Source organism: Neofelis nebulosa, chromosome 4, assembly GCF_028018385.1.
Source record: "Neofelis nebulosa isolate mNeoNeb1 chromosome 4, mNeoNeb1.pri, whole genome shotgun sequence".
Lineage (NCBI taxonomy): Eukaryota > Metazoa > Chordata > Mammalia > Carnivora > Felidae > Neofelis > Neofelis nebulosa.
Genome location: NC_080785.1, coordinates 58,951,402 through 58,969,521, shown reverse-complemented (window position 1 = coordinate 58,969,521; position 18,120 = coordinate 58,951,402).

Sequence of the window (18,120 nt, the reverse complement as noted above, 5' to 3'; positions counted from 1 at the left end):
TATGTGTGTATTTCATGTTGTTATATTCCTTGTTTCTCACTCTTGGCCCAGACCTTTTGAGTTCATGCCACCACATTTGTTCTATGAATCCAAGCCTTTTCATTAGTTCCAACCTATTTCTACTCTTAATCTTAAAATTGGTGGGCCCAGAAGAGGAGGTTGTACTTTCTATTCACTTGGGAACACTTTGAGAGAAGGCATTACATCCTTTTATTCCTCCAACATGTATCTGTCCCCCTGGCATCCTGATGTAGTTCCCATTTTACACATGCTCCTTAGAACTCAGCAGAATATAGAACCCTAAATGGTTAAGCCACATATTGTGAGTTTGAAGTGTTGAAAATGTGAAATATTAGGCTGAATTCAGATAATCAAACTCAAGTTCTATGCCCAATTGTCTCTAAAATGGGAATGCCACAAATTCAGTACCAAAAGTCGCAATAACCAAATTCTGAGTTTCAATATTAGAATTCCAGTTCTTCCCACCCCTTCCCATAATGCACACTGATGGGCTTGCTTCTTACTCCTTGCCCATCCCACCCCTATCTATTTGACCCTTCTGTCACTCACTTTTTGGCATGAGTAACTTGGCCTCTGCTTGTGCCTAGGTTCATTATGTGGCAGCTGTTTTCATTACCATCTCATTATTTCACTGAGGGGGAGACGTTTCCATGGTGATACTGAACTGCGTAAGTAGAGATTTTACTACACTGAGCTTTTATCTACTCAGTGAACCAGTTAGACGGGAATTGAGCAAGAACCTTTCCAGTAGGAAGAGGAACTGTATACTTCCCTTCTCTTTCCTGTTATTTGTCTGTGCTTTTTATCAGCAAGAGTATGTTATAATTATGAGCTCCTAACAACAGATGGGAATTGATGAAGAAAACCAGTAGTTATTTCTGTTTGTATTAATTAACTTGCCCTTTTAACATATCCATGGAAATTTCCAGAGTAGCATTACATAAAATAACTGACTAGCTCTATTCAATTTTTTTAAATAGCCCCACCAGGAAAAAAGAGTTTGGAGTCCCAGGAAAAATTCTGTATGGCAAATGGACCCAATTACTAATGTGATTATTTGCCTAAGCTTTGATTGCTTCCAAAGTTGTCATTGCCTGGGGAAACAAAGGTCACAACAGCATTGAAATGACTATTTAATACTTTCTCCACATGTGAATGAGTGGCACTCGCTTTTCCTTAATTGCTTTGTGGTTAATCCTACATTTGCAGGATGATTTTTATTAATAAATTTCCCCTTGCAGTAAGCCTTCACTAATTTGATCTTCAATAAAAGTAAATCTATCGATGGCAGCAAATTCTTTTTTCTTCGTTCGCTTTTGGACTTTTAGCCAAATCAAACCACATTTGTTTAACACTTAGGATCTTAAATTATATTCTTAATTTCAATGTAACATCACTGTGTTAACTGAACTCTAAAGACAATTAAAAAGCTTAAACACCATTGACATTGACAGAATTATTAAGGACATCCATTAAACAAATGCACCAATAAGGTAAGTACATCAGAGCATGTGATGGTTAATACAGACTGTGATCAAACCAATTATGGCATGGAATTCAGTTTAACATAGATTTATCTCTAACCTGATCCATCCAACTTTGATGGCCAGAAGAATATTGTTTTCACATAGTTATTGATTTCTTAGCATTAATCCTATAGAGATTTTCCCATGGTTAATTTTCAATAAATGTAACCAAATAGATGGTACAGTAGGAGAAAATATAACAGAACACTTGTTGGGGAACTATTAAGTGTTAGAAAAAGTGGCTCAGGTCATGATCTCACAGTTCGTGGTTCGAGCCCTGTGTTGGGCTCTGCGTTGACAGCTCAGAGCCTGGACCCTGCTTCAGATTCTGTCTCCCTTTCTTTCTGCCCCTTCCCTGCTTGTCTTCTCTCTCTCTCTCTCTCTCAAAAATAAATAAACATTTTTTCAAAGAAAAGGAAAAGGAAAAGATTTTTTCCCTGTTTATTCCTTGCAACAACATGAGGTGGATATTACTATTTCCACCTAAATGTTGCTGAAACAAACATTTTGGATATTCAAGTAATGTGTCAAGTGTCAAACACCTAGTCAGTATTAGAATTGGTATTCAAATTCTGATGTTAGGTGTATTGTTCCTAACATCTCATCAGAAGTGATTATGGAATTATGGTAGCCACCGTTAGTCTCTAAATATAAACTAAAAAGAATTTGGAAGGGGCCCTGTGTGGACAGTTATAGGATGAAAGCAGCATAGAATGAATTGCAAAATCTAGCACAAAAATCTGTTTTTATGAGGAATGTTATATATTAGAAAACAATGTTCAGCAGTATGTTGGAAGATAAATCACCTATTAAAATGAAAAGTAGATTTTTATAAGCGAGGAAGGGTTTGGTGGGCAGTTCAAACTTGAGTGCAGTTTCTCCTCTTCAAGAGCCCTTCTATAAAAGTACCCTGGAACTGTTCATCGCTGCTTATTTTAAGTTGCTTCTATTTCAAAGTTCTACTTCCAGGGGAGTAATATCACCTATCTCTACATGAAACTCAAGGGTTCTCTTCCCTAAGTATTTAGAGGTAACCCATAGAATGCAATAACCTGCACATTTGAAATAAGTATAGATTCAAGACTCGGCCTTGCCTTAATATCCCATTTGGCATCCAAAGTTCTATTTCATTAACCCACTGGGCTAGATTAGGCACAATTTCAACTTTGCTTATTAGTATGTTCTAATTTACATTTTCTGTGAAACTTTGTCTTCCATATGTTAAAATAACGGGTAATTTTGGAGACAGTGGTTAAGATGAGGAAAGAGACGTGTACTGACATAAAGTTATAAGGATATTCTTCTGGTCAATACTTCCAAAATATGCAAGATGACACAAACACAATCAAAGTGTTCAGTCAAGGGTTTGTAGAATCAAGTCCTATGAAAGTTGTGGTTATAGACAAAACAGAACTCCATATGAGTGTCACCCAAGTATCACCTGGTACTATTTTTGAACAGGCCATTGCTATCAAGACATGTCTTCACTGAGAGTGCAAGTATAATGACCTTTCAGCTTTCTAAATGTGGATAAGAGCTCAATGTCAAAATACATTGCTATGCCTCACCACATAGCTAGAAAGAAAATTAATCAAAATTTTATGTGTGCAGATGGAAATGCTTAAGCCAGTTTTACAAACCAATTACTGTTTGGTTCCAAAAACCTGTAACTTGTTCGAGATTTAATACACACTGAACAGCCTCAGAACTCCTTGAAGAATAATAATTCAAACTTAATGTGGCATGTAAGTTGTCTACTATTTCTGTGTTCCTTAGTTTCTATATTTTTCCGTTAAGGTAAGTTATAATTCAGGAACATGCAGGAGATGCCTTTATAGAATATGTTTTCTGCTGATTGGCCTTTTTACAAAGACTTATGTAGCATATTTTTAGCGATGTAGTACCGTTGCTATTATGGGACCTGATTCTGCCCTTCCTGTTCAGAATAAATGTCCTGAGAATCCTAGATAAAAACAGCTGAATTTTGGATCAAAAAGGAAGGCTTTATTTTAGCATTTGTCCTGGCGAAAGCTTCAGAATTATAATAAAAAAATCTAATTTCGCAGGGATTTTTTTGTTGTTGTTGTTTTTGCTTAGAAAGCTGCTGGTGTTCAGATCAAAATATAGACTCTACTGTTTTATTTTAAATAATTTTTCTTACGACATAAATAATATGTGCTTAGGGTATGAAAATTAGAAAAAAAGAAAAAGTAGGAAAATAAATAAACTAAAATTAAAATTACTTATAATTTTTCTACCCAGGCCATTGTTAATATTTTAGTATTTAATATTAATATTATAACCTAATGAATATTTTTCAAATAAATGGCATAATATGATGATAGTGCTAAAATTTTAGCATCTCTAGATTTTTCAAATTGCAATGTATCATGATAGATTATCATTTAGTAAGCATATATTTTGAATGCTTTTCCATGTTTCTAGTAAGATCATTTGTAATGGCATGAAAACATTAAATACCAAATATAAAGTTTCCCATTTATGAATCTTGAATTTTTTGTTTTATTCTTAACAATGTTTTGAAAAATTCAGATACTTAATTACTCATTTTAAGTGAATGTTTAAATTTTATCAGGGGAATAATAATTAGTAAACATGCCATTTCCACATTTTTAAAATATTAACACTTTAAATAAACTAAAACTGTTACAGTGTTCTTAAATATAGCTAATGGAATTCAATATCATAGTGATTGGATGCCCATCATGGTACATTTGAAAGATACATCAACAGGCTTTTTTTTGTCAGAAAGTATACATTGTTCCTTTTCCTCCTTATATTTTCATTACACTCACCTCACTGATTTTTTTTTTGTCCTAATATACTCTATTTTTATCTTTGAAGTATTTTATGTTTGAAGTATTTATGTTTCGAAAGGATTTATTGAGGGGCACCTGGGTGGCTCAGTCTATTGAGCTTCCAACTTCAGATCAGTTCATGATCTCACAGTTTGTGGGTTTGAGCCCTGCATAGGGCTCTGTGCTGACAGCTTGGAGCCTAGAGCCTGTTTCCATTCTGTGTCTCCTTCTCTCTCTTCCCTTCTCCACTCCCACTCTCTCTCTCTCTCTCTCTCTCTGTCCCTCTCTGTCTCAGAAATAAAACATACATTGAGAAAAAAAGGATTTACTGATTATAGTATTACACCTCTCTGAATCAAAATATACACATAAAATGACATTTGAAAATTGATTTATTGGCTATTATCATAAAGTCTTAAGTGTTTACAATTTCTTTCTTTTGGGTTGAATTATGATGATATTTAATATTAACTGATTGGTCAAAGAAACCTAAATTTATTATGTTTTTTATAAAATGTTAAACATTTAAGTAAGATTTTATCAGATGCATTTCTTAATATGATGAATGCAGCTTTTTCTCTTTTCAATAAAGGGTGTACCCATGGCTAACTATGCCTTATTTCCAAAGTGAGACAAGTTTTAGTGAAAGGTCACTAAAAGTTCACTGATAAGTCTATGGCTTACGTGAAGTCTTTTCGTGAGTGTTTCTAAGTGCATTATTTACAGAAGAATCCACAACACATCCTCTTTAAGTGGGTCCAAACAGAGTAAGTGTGTGATAGGAATGAAAAAATCACCAGAGAAGTAGTTAGCAAGTGATGCTAAGCAGGAGACCTACCCAAAGAAAAGACAAATGTGAATTGACATCATCAATAATATTTTAGCAAATCTTAATGGAAATATATATCCTCCAGCTCTGAGTTTATGCTAAAAAAAAAAAAATGAACAAAACCGAAACCCACTAATTTACCTTCACCATTGTTCTTTCCACTCAGACCTGAGACATTCATAGGACATAAATATGGACTATTTCACTACCTACTCCTTGAAAACATTTAAAAAAATTAAAAGAGACCCAAATGGTGTCTTGATCAAGGGAGGCTTCACAGACCCCCACATTTAGAATTACCCTTTGTCTGGCAACCACATCATCTTTATATAACCTGGGGAAATGCCACCTTGTAAATTCAGGGAGGGTGAGGATATGCCTTTCTCTGGTAAAGTGGACAAGGGTGTTAGGGAAAGTGAAGGTAGAAGAAGAAAATAGACATGATACTTTGACCATAGGCATTTTCTTAGGCTTAAGAAAAACAACATTCAAAAAAAAAAAAAAAGATCTGGAAACTGATTTTCTTAAAACTGTCACTGCATATGTTCCATATGGAGTACCTGCAAATATCCCCAACGATATTGAACCTTGTGTGAACATCATTGGTATACCAGGTCTCCAACAGTAAAACATTTGCTTAAATACCCGGACTTAAGTGACTAATATTAAAACATCCTTGTTTTTAAGATAGAGAGAGGAAATTCCAACAATTGTAGGTTTAGTTATATAATAATTGGATGCTAACAGTTTAAGGTTGGTAGAGACTAGCTGAATCCTCTCCCTGGTTATAGATGGAAAGCTGAGATACTGAGGGGAAAATAATTCTTCCCATGTGACTCACATAGTGGGAGCAGAGTAACTAGGATTAGAAACTTCTTTAATGGATCATAGTGCTTAGGAAAGAATTCTCTTCCATTTGTTCTTTAAAGTCCAGCCTTAATATAGTTTTAAACTAGAATTCAAAAATTGCCAGGTGCCAGGTACAGAGAGCCTGGTGAAGGGGCTTCTCTGCAAACAAGCCCCTTGCCCAAAAATTAATCTGGATCTCACTGGACCCGACTTCTAGTGTCATCACCATATCTATTTGCTTTTCATGGTTTTTACTAGTGTTTTGTTTTTTTTTTTCCCTTAGTTTCTGCTTTGGTGTTGGCCTTCTTGGTCTTTGGAGTCTTCAACTTCTGTTCTCCTTTGAAACTGCCATTTTTAAATCAGATTGTTTGTTTGTTTTTGGTATTGAGTCGTATGAGTTCTTTATGTATTTTGGATGGTAGCCCTTTATCAGATAAATGATTTGCCAATATTTTCTCCCGTTCAGCAGGTTGCCTTTCATTTTTGCCTTTGCCATGAGAAGCTTTTTAGTTTATGTATTCCCAGTTGTTAATTTTTGCTTTTGTTGCCTTTGCTTTTGGAGTCAAACCCAAAAAATCATCACCTAGACCAATGTCCAGGAGCTTATTGCCCACGTTTTCTTCTAGAAGTTTTATAGTTGCAGGTCTTACAATCAAGTCATTAAACCATTTTGAGTTAACTTTTGTTTATGGGATAAAACAGTAGTCTAGTTTCATCCTTTTGCATGAGTCACTCCAGTTTTCCCAAAACCATTGATTGAACAGACTGTCCTCCATTTTATATTCTTGCCTCCTTTGTCGTAAATTAATTGATCATTTATTTGTGGGTTTATTTCTGGGCTCTCTAGTCTATTCCTTTGGTCTATATGTGTAAGTTTCTTGATTAAAAAATACTACAACCTTTCATTATCAATTTGTCTAACCCTCAAAAAACTCATATAAGACTAAAATTGTTGGGGTGCCTGGCTGGCTCAGTCAGTGGAGCATGCAACTCTTGATCTCAGGGTTATAGGTTTGAGCTTCATGTTGGGTGTAGAGACTACTTAAAAATAAAATCTTAAAAAAAGATTTTAAATTATTTATTTTTATGATAAATAGGAGACCTAGAAGAATGTAATGGGTTTGTGTTACTTAACCATTATCTGCATCCATTTCTTACCAGAAGCATAAGCTAAACACACAAAAGTCATGCAAAATTTTAACTCCACCAAAAGTTTTTCCTTTTTCCAATACCTCTGAGATTTAAACACTGGAATTTTCCTGGGTATACTGAAGCAACAGGGAAACAATGATGATGGTATAATAAAGCCAGATGATGTTCAACTGAAGACCCTTTTGGCTCATTTTATTTCATAATCAAAATCCCAAACAAAGTTTAAAAGGGACTTGGTTCCCCATAGTGCTACCCTGCCATTTGTGTTTGTCTGTAATGTAATCTGTAGAGATAGATCTCAAGGCCTGTGGAAAGTTAGCATTAAATTACTGGTTAATGTTACTCTGGAAGAATCGTGTTCATTACAGCATGTCTTTGAACCAACTTAAATATCCTTATAGTTGTCCTTCAGTTTATGATGCTGAACGTATGGTGCTTTAGCCCTATAAGAAAATAGCAAAGATGAGATTGCCTTGTAGTCTCATTTAGACAGTTAATTTTATCTTTGTTTTCTTAAGTCACATTTCATTGTGCTTCTCGATGGTGCAAAACTAATTGGCTCTTATCACAGTTACATTACCTTCAAAGGCAGATAAAATTAATGCAAAGTAAAAGATCACTACAATCAGAGATATCTGGTTAAAAGGGAGACAGGCTTGCATAAAGTGGCTGCACAATCCACAGAAGGCTCTGGCAGAATAATAAATCATTACTTTCTCCAGGTTATCATCTTGTGCTCTAGTTCATTATTTTGTATCATTTGTTTTAACCTTGGATTGTCCCTACTACATCTGCTCTGCTGTGATTAATTCTGCTGATGGAAATAAACTGTCGAAGGGCAATGCTGTACTGCATGACTAATTAGCCTACCGAATTATGTTCATAAATTAACATTTTGTTTTTATTCATTTAAATAAATCAAACTTGTCCAAACTTATTTTGTATAGATCACGTTAATATCAATTTATATTTTGTTACCTTTTAGCTTAGATCAGTTTACTTACTTTTTGGTCAACTAATTCTTAAACAGTTTCTCACTTTCACTTCTCTAAAATCGCCATAGAACATTATTGTCCCTGTTGGCCTAAGAGGAAGAAAGGTATGTTCAGTTAAGCTGAATAAGAGCTCTCCACCAAGCTCTCTGCTTTACCTTACCCTTTCTCAGCTTTCTCCTGCCCGCAATGCTGGCCACAACTCCTATACTACTCCTTTTGGTTATGTAGGACTGAATGAATGTTTCGGTCTGCCCCCAGATTCCAGTGTTGCTGGAAGCACTAATGCCTAGTGTGATGGTATTAGGAGATGGGGCCTTTGGAAGGAAATTAGGTTGAGATTAGGTCAAGAGGGTGAGACCCTCACGATGGGATTAATGGCCTCACAAAAAGAAGAGGAGATACAAAATCTCTCTCTATACACTGTGAGGATATAGCAAGGCTGCAAACTGGGAAGCCTGCTGTCACCAGACATCGAATCTGCCGGCACCTTGATCTTGGATTTTCCAGCATCCAGAACAACATGAAAGAAATGTTTGTTGTTTAAATTTCCCAAACCATGGTATCCTGTTATAGCAGACCAAAATGACTAAGACAGGTTATTATTGTGAAAAACCAAATTCTTCTCATAAAAATTGTGGATTATACAAGAATGTTGTTAGTTATAAAAACAATTATTTCAAGAACAGAAAAATTGATGGCAAATGTTTCTATATATTCTGCAATACTGGGTTGTTTGCTTCCAAAGTCTGTTTGAAGAATAGGACCTAGTCTTCCCAGAACACTATGTCATCAATCTTATTTTTTTTTCATTTTTTAAAAATTTAAATCCAAGTTAGTTAACATATAGTGTAATAATGATTTCATGAGTAGAATTGAGTGATTCATCACTTACATATGACACCCAGGGTTCATCCCAACAAGTGCCCTCCTTAAGGCTCATTGCCCATTTAGCCCACCCACTCACCCAACACCCCGCCAGCAACCCTCAGTTTGTTCTCTGTGTTTAAGAGTCTCTTATGGTTTGTTTCCCTCTCTGTTTTTATCTTATTTTCACTTCCCTTCCCATATGTTCATCTGTTTTATTTCTTAAATTGCACATACAAGTAAAATCATATGATATTTGTCTTTAATTTCGCTTAGCATAATATACTCTAGTTCCATGCACATTGTTGCAAATGGCAAGATTTCATTCTTTTTGATCACTGAGCAATATTCCATTGTGTGTGTGTGTGTGTGTGTGTGTGTGTGTGTGTGTATACACCACATCTTTTTTATCCATTCATCCGTCAATGGACATTTGGGTTCTTTCCATAATTTGGCTATTGTTGATAGTGCTCCTATAAACATTGGGGTGCAGGTACCCCTTCAAATCAACACTCCTATATCCTTTAGATAGATACCTAGTAGTGCAATTGCTGAGTCATAGGGTAGTTCTATTTTTAACTTTTTGAAAAACTTCCATACTATTCTCCAGAGTGGCGGAACCAGTTTGTATTCCCACCATCAGTGCAAGAGGGTTCCCCTTTCTCCATATCCTCACCAACATCTGTTGTTTCCTGAGTTGTTAATTTCAGCCATTCTGACAGGTGTGAAGTGGTATCTCATTGTGGTTTTGATATATATTTCCCTGATGACTAGTGATGTTGAGCATCTTTTCATCTGTCTGGTAGCCATATGGATGTTTCATTGCAAAAATGTCTATTCATGTGTTTTGTTCGTTTCTTTACTGGATTATTTCTCTTTTGGGTGTTGAGTTTGATAAGTTCTTTACAGATTTTGGATACTAATCCTTTATCTGATATCATTTGCAAATATCTTCTCCCATTTTGTCAGTTGCCTTTTAGTTTTGCTTATTGCTTGCTTACCTGTACAGAAGCTTTTTATCTTGATGAGGTCCCAATAGTTCACTTTTCCTTTTGTTTCCCTTGCCCCTGGAGAAGTGTTGAGTAAGAAGTTGCTGTGGCTCAGTCTTATTTTAATAAGAGCAGTTATGCCCTTTTCAATAAGGGGTTCACTGCCTGAAACTTCAGAAAACTGAATAATATGAGAGAATTTAAAAGCCCTCATGTTTATTTACAAAGTTTTCATTGAGACTTTCCTAAACTTTTATGCAAGGGCCTCGCCTACCAGCTCACGTGACACAGTTACACTCATTCTTTCCAATTCCGTGTTCACTAAGGGCACGTTGGTAGCTTGAATTTGGCAATTTGGAGTGTTTATTCCAAGGAAATATGCAAACAGTACAAATCAGGGCTTTTGTTTTCCAGAGAGCTGGTTGTTAAGCACTTACCAGCACCCCCTGTTTACATGAAAGGTAAATGTTGCTAGGCATGGCTCCCCTATAAGCTTTTTCTGATGAAATTCTTAGCTGTTTCATAGAGAAGAATCTTTATATTTATATTCGTTGTTCTTACCCTATCTCCGCTCTCCCCACCCTCTTCTCTCTTTCTTTTTCTTTTATTTGGGAGCATAGTTTCTCAGCGCTCTGCACTGTTTGAAAGAAATACCTCAGAAATTCTCTCTGAGTAAAACAACCGGGAAACAGTTATTCTCAGGCTTTTTAACTCAGCCAAGTCAGGTACCATCCCGGTTACCGCTCTAGACAGGCTTCCACAATTGTAACACCTGTTTCTGCCTTACACAGGTGGAGTCACCTTATGTCTTCTTTGATACTTAGCTTTGACAGAGGAAAGTACCATATAATTGAATCACTATATCAAACATAACTAAATCGCTATTCAGCTTAGTGACCAATGTGTTTTCAATGGAAATTTAAAATTTGCCTATAGGGCACTTTTTACTTTTTTTTTTTTTAATATTTTATTTTTAAGAAATCTCTACACCCAAAGCAGTGGTTCTTGAACTCACATCCCTGAGGTCAAGAATCACATACTTTACTGACTGAGCCAGCCAGGCGCCTCTGTAGGGCACTTTTTAAACCAAATGAACTTGTTTTATCTGTCTATTTCATGCCTTCCATTACTGTTCCAAGCACTGAAAGGGATAAGGACCAGAGAAAATAGTCATCTCTTTCAGAATCCTTCCAAACTTCTTTGGAAAATGAGGGCTCATTGATGAAACGTATGGAGCAATGAGGAAATAATTAAGAACAAAATTGGCAAAAGCTGGTCAATGTACCAAAGCACTGGAGAGGTCAGGAAAGATTGTATGTTGGAATTTCCACTTGAATTTGTCTTTGAGCAATGACTAGGACTGGGGCATTAAGGAAAGAGGAAGGAGGCACTTTATGTGAGACCAACAGCATGAGTGAAGGACTTGGCCAGTGAGCAAGTAATATCTGGCTCTTGGGAATTATTCGGAAATTTGGATGGATTCTGGGAGGTTTCTAAAAGTCAAAAGAAAAATGTGTTAAACACAATAGGGAATAGGAAGCTATTATAGAGCTTTTGAGCATTAGAGTGATGACATTAAAGGGATGCCTTTGAAGATTAATCTGTCAGCATTATTAAAGAGATTGTATAGGTTAAAATTAATGGCAGGGGAAGAAGTAGAACTACCTTAGGTTGGCCTTGTTAATAAGCACATAGGGACCACAGCAAGGAGCAGGTGACGGCCAACACTGGGTAGAATGCTACTTATTCACTGTGGCAGAGGTAAGGGTACAGGAAGTGGTAGAGTAGGCCCAGTGAGGTCAGAAGCAAGCTCCCAAAGCACGGCATCCAAAAGGCATGCTTGGGCATGATACTGGCAACTGCCAGAATTAAAAGAGTTCATCTGATGGACAGAACACAGTGATGGGAAATCTAAGTGATGGAGCAAGAGAGCTGACCAGATGTGACAATGTAGCAGGTGTGGGAGAGACTATTCCAGGCTTCTCCCCAGGAAAGGATGCAGATGCTAGAGCCAGCAAACTTCTAGAGCCTTGATATCACTTGGGATTCAATGTAGGGCCCCAGACCAAACAGGAAGCAGAGCACAAAGCTGAAAGAATATGGAGAAGAGAGATAATGGGAGGAGAGAGTGTCAGAGTGTGCCAACCCAAGGAATGCTTAGACGCCTGAGGCTTGGTCCTCAAATAGCAGACCTTGGGCTGAGCTGTGTTGATGGTAAAGAAGAAAAGGACAGTGAGAACCCAAGCACTACGGGTAGCAGATGCATCACAGCGATGAATTCTAAGCCTATACCAGCTTACAGATTCAAAGCTTTTGATCTCTAATTTTCGTTCAGAAACTAGCAGATCCCTGCGAGAGTACTTGAGGAAGGAGAAGTGGGAGATATAAAATGAGGATTGACCCTTGGAACTGAGGCAATAATGCAGTTAGCAAGAACCCATAGTCTAACTTTTTTATATTTTAGCCCATTGACATGTGTTTTGAAGAAGTACACATGTCTAAGTGGCAGAGGCAACAAAGAAGATGGGAAAATTTGAGAGGTATTTACATATAATTTCAGTAAAACGTTAAATAACTATCATGTACAGGGATTGTATGGTTCTGATTCATTCAGATTTCTTCTTCTTTTATTTTGGATAGAGAGGGGGTGCAAGTAAGCAAGGGGCAGAGAGAAAGGGAGAGAAGCAGGGCTCACCCAAAGTGGACTGGTGGTCACCTAAGTGGGGCTTGAGCTCACCTGAAGTGGGGCATGAGCTCAGTGGAAGCAGGACTCGAACTCAACCATGAGGTCATGACCTGAGCCAAAGGCAGATGCTTAACTGACTTAGTCACCTAGGTGCCCTGATTCATTCAGATTTCTGACCGTTTGAGCTGTGTAGAAAACTTTTATGGACATAAACTCTTCCTATATTTACTTTTCTTAGGTTAGCTTAACTCTCCTGACTTATCATGGTGGTATAATGCACGTAACTTGGTATTACTTCAATAATTGACTATTACATATAATTCACAGACGTTATTCTTTAATGAAGAAGCACAAAGTACAGTTTTGGACAATTCCATATTAACTCCAGGACATACATTTTTATAAATGAGGCCCCAATTTGAGGTTATTTTTTTATCACTTGCCTGTAGCAGTTCAGCATGTTGCACTAATGATGTGGAGGATCCCACTTAATTCTAAGGGACTATCGTTCCATAGTTTTCTTAAGAGCCTAGACATACACCCATACACATAAGAAAGTCTAATTGAGGATTTTGCTTGTTTGAACACATATTAGTTATCAAACTTTGAATTAATAACATTTTAGAGTATTTCTGAAGGTTTCCACATTACACTACCCAAATTCTGTTACCAAATAGAGGAACACAGGACAAAGTCTATAAGCATGTCTATTAACAGAGGAAGAATTCTGTTTCAAGCAAAGGCAAAGAGGATATCTAGGCTTTATTTCACGTACATACCATGTGACCAAAACTGTTCTAGCTGTTGCATACATGTTCATAGTGAATCACAACATTGTGTGAGATATTTTGTCTCCATTACGGAGATGAGGAATCAGGGATTCAAAGACATGTATTAACTGGCTCATAGTATAGCTGGTAAGCAGCACAGTCAGAATTAAAATTAAGGTGTGTCTACTTCTAGAGCTCATTCTTGTTTTTACTGCCCTACATTACAAAAATACGTTTGTATACATAAACTTTTATAAATGAAAGTACTAAATCCATTTTTTAAAGATGCTGCAGCTACGAGGTCTATATCAATATATTTTCTGAGTTAATTAAACAAAATTAATCCTACAGACCAACCCACAAATACAAATACATTTTTCTATGTAACAATTCAATATTTCTCAAAATACAAATCAGCTGAGAAATCCTCCTGATCTAGTGGTCACCGTAACAGAGGAATGGCATATAAGTTTCACCTGCTGTCAGGTCTTACTAATTGGTAGTGGCCACCTGGATTTCTGCATGGAGAAGAAATCTGAGGTCATATGTAAGTCAACAGGAAGGTGCCCTGGGATCCATTGGAGATGAAGGCCAGGGACATGGGTGAGGAAAATGGCAGCTATGTGCCTGTATTGGCTTGAGCTGCCACAAATATTAGCAAAGTAGTATGTGATTTGATATGCTACTGCTCAAAACTGCCTTCCGCACTCAAAATTCTCTCACTTTAATTCTCTCAAAATTATTCTCACTTTTGTTTTTTCTAAGCTGGCCTGATCATCTAGATTAATCATCTAGATTAATTGTTTAAAAATACTGTTTCCCAGGCTTCTTATCTGGAAGATTCAGAAGGTTAAGACTAGGAGTCCATGAATTTTATGTTCTGGCAAGTTTGGGATTATTTGAATTGCCTCATTTGTTTGTTTGTTTGTTTGTTTGTTTGTTTATATTTTTGAGAAAGAGAGAGAGGGAGACAGAGACAGAGAGCGAGCACGAGCAGGGTAAAGGGGCAGATAGAGAGAAAGAGACAGTTTCACGTAGGCTCCATGCTCAGGTTCCATGCTTAACCAACTAAGCTACCCAGGTGCCCTTGAGTTGTCTTTTTATTCAGAAAACCTCTCTGAGGGACAGACATTAAGTTATTGAGCAGTAATAATTTAAGACATAATCTTCCTGATAGAGATTTGAGGACTTACCGGTCAGGAGCAAACAACAGACCCATTTGATCTGAGAAATTCGGTGCATGTGATAGCTTCCCCACCTTATCTGGTTCTGCCCAATTTACTGACTCATTCCTCTTTTCCTCTCGCTCACTCCGCTCTGGGAAATACTAGCCTTCTTTCTGTTGTTCTAACATGTGCATGTTTCCACCTCACAGCCTTTGTCCTTGCTGTTCCCTGCATGGTATGTCATTCCTGGAGACTTTCACAGGGCTGGTGCCCCTAATCCTCTCTGAAGTGGTAGGACTATTAAGTGAAAAAGCTAATTGGTAAGCAAGGAAGAAGATTTTAAGTCTGTGAAGTAGACTCATTGCTTATATGACAATCAAGCTGTTTAATGTTATAAAGGGGAGGCTCCCTGCCCTAGCTCTAAGCAATGAGTTATGCCAGTCATTGCATAGCGTCTGCAATGAAATGAGGGTAAAGAAATAATGTTTTTTTTCTAGAAAATCAAGAATGATGAATATAAAAACAGAGAACGAAGTCACTAGTTGAATAATAATTAAATCTGGGTAAAATATATTATTTAAAACCATTCAATCACTGCCTTATCTTTTTTGATTCCTGCCGGATGCTCCTGAGTAGAATCATCTGACTATCTTTGAATGAGCATTAGGATTTGGGAAGCATCTTAATAAAACACTAACTGAAGCCACTCTGAAGAAAACATCATTAATCATGTCATCTGATAAGAGATACTGTCAAAGCTACACTTAGAAATTTATACTCAGGCTGAATTCCAGTAACATCCCTTGTGTACATTAGAGATTAGGAAAATGAGAGCTTCTTAATTTACTATATAAATTTTTGAAAAATATTATTTTGGCCTAATTTCTCAAAATGGAAATCACCTAGACACATGGATCTCCCAGTGGCAGAGTCTTTCTAGTCCAGTTCACTTTATACAATTCTCCTGTATTATCTTCAGAAAGTACTATTTTCATTTTAACACCGTCTATTGAAAATATACTGAAAAGGCTGCAAAACTCCCTATTACTTTTTAAGTAAATATAAAATCTTTAGGTTGGTATTTAAGACACCAATTTAGCTATTCCTAGGTTTACCCATCTTTAGGCAAGATTTATATCAATTTAAAAATATCAACCAAACTATAATAACTGACTGCTTAGTATATGGTAAACATTAAGTAAGACATCTTGAAGATGCAAAAAATTTATGAGGGGCAGCTAGGTGGCTCAGTCAATTGAACATGTGACTCTTGACTCTGGCTCAGGTCATGATCCCAGGGTCATGGGATCAAGCCCTGATTCGGGCCCCACATCAGGCTCTGATGATTCTCTGGGCAGATGATTCTCTGTCTCTCCCTCTGTCTCACTCCCTCGCAGGGTGTGCACATGCACGCTCTCCCTCTCTAAAAGAAAAAAGAACAAAAAAAGAATATATGAAGCATTCCCATTCCTTAATGACTACCCAAATTAATCTCATAGGAATAGGCAACATTGTAAAGAATGATGCAGACAATAGGAGCTTGCAGGAGAAGGACACAAAGAGATCAGAAATTGTGACATTTGTAAAAGAAGAGGGCCTTGAAGAAAAGTAAGATTTAGTCAAGTGGAGGGTAACAGAGAGGCTATTGGAAGTTAGGAGAATGTATGTAAAGGAATGATGGCAGAGATTTGCAAGTATCTTCTGGGTCAATAAATAGACCAATATGAACAGAGCAGAAAGTGTATATTGGGAATAGTGGACCAGATTTTGATAGTCAGGCATCAGAATAAAGGATGGTTTTTCTGTAAACAATAAAAAGGAAATCATTGAAAACTTTATTATGAGATCAAGGTAATGAAAAATATTTTAGGAAAATAAGTCTGGCAGAAGTGCAGAGAGAATCTGTAGGAGGATATTAGGGTTCTTACCTTAGACATTAGTGATGTAAAGAGGTCTTTACCCTTAATATTTGCCCACAGTGGCTGAGAATAAGCTGTATTGGGGGCTGTTGGGGGAAAAGTTTGAGAAGTGCCAAGAGTTGGGAGAAAAGCCTCTATTGGAGGGTCATAAAAAGTCAGGGAGAGAGGTCATCTTGATAACAAAATAGTTATGAATCTGATAATGGATTTTAGAAATGCCAAGGAGAATGAGGAAGGCCAACAGAAATAAAATAAAAATAAAATAAATGCTTAGCCCGAAGGGAAACCATCAAAAGGACAGAAAAGTAAATCATTTCCACATGATATAAAATACATGGAAACCAATTGCCAACAAATCCTAATAGAATGAATATAAAATACATGGAAACCAATTGCCAACAAATCCTAATAGAATGAAAGAACTGAAAGTTCATAGAGATAAAAGATAGGGGTTCCTGAGTGGCTTAGTCAGTTAAGCCTTCAACTCTTGATTTTGGCTCATGTCATGATCTCACATTTTGAGAGTTTGAGGCCTGCTATTGGGCTTTGTACTCACAGTGTGGACAGTGCTTGAGATTCTCTCTCTCTTCCTCTCTCTCTGTCCCTTACCTGCGTGCGTTCTCTCTCTCCCTCAAAATAAGTAAAAACAAACTTAAAAAAGATAGGATCCCCAAACAAGGAAGTCTTATAGAAAATTTCTAAAAAAATTATTTTAATGAATACATTAAAGAGCAGTGGAATAGTTGTGACTTTAGACCAACAGATTCCATAATTTTGTGAATATAGTTATCGGAAGTGAGAGGGCAAAATTTCAAGGTGGGATTTTAGGCTTGAAAGGCTATACGGTATATTGCCTTCTCCGTTACAAGAATATAAAAGTTATTCCACATTTTATTCCACTGCTTTAGAGTTTTGTTTTTCATGACCATCTCCCCTGGAATTTATTTTTATGCATCATTTAAGGATGAGAAAAAACTTATTTCCCAATTAATAGTTTTCCACCATCATTGATTGATCAAGGAACTATTTATCTAATGACATGATATACCAATTTTGTCATATATGCATACTTGATTTAATGTCACTTGGGAAGAATTAATTATGATATATATATATATATATATATATATATACACACACACACACACACATAGACATATGTATATATACATATACATACATATATATACACATATATACATATACATACATATATATACATATATACATATATATATACATACATGCACACACACACACACACACACAGTTGACCCTTGAACTACACAGATTTGAACTGCTTCAGTCCACTTACATGCCAATTGTTTTTCATAAACACTATACAGTCCTATAAGTGTATGTTCTCTTCCTTATAATTTTCTTAATAACATTTTCTTTCCTCTAGCCCACTTTATTGTGAAATACAGTATATAATGTATATAATATGCAAAATATGTGTTAATCTGTTGTTTATGTTACCAGTAAGGCATCCAGTCAACAGTAGGGTATTAATGGTTAAATTTGGGGGAAGTCAA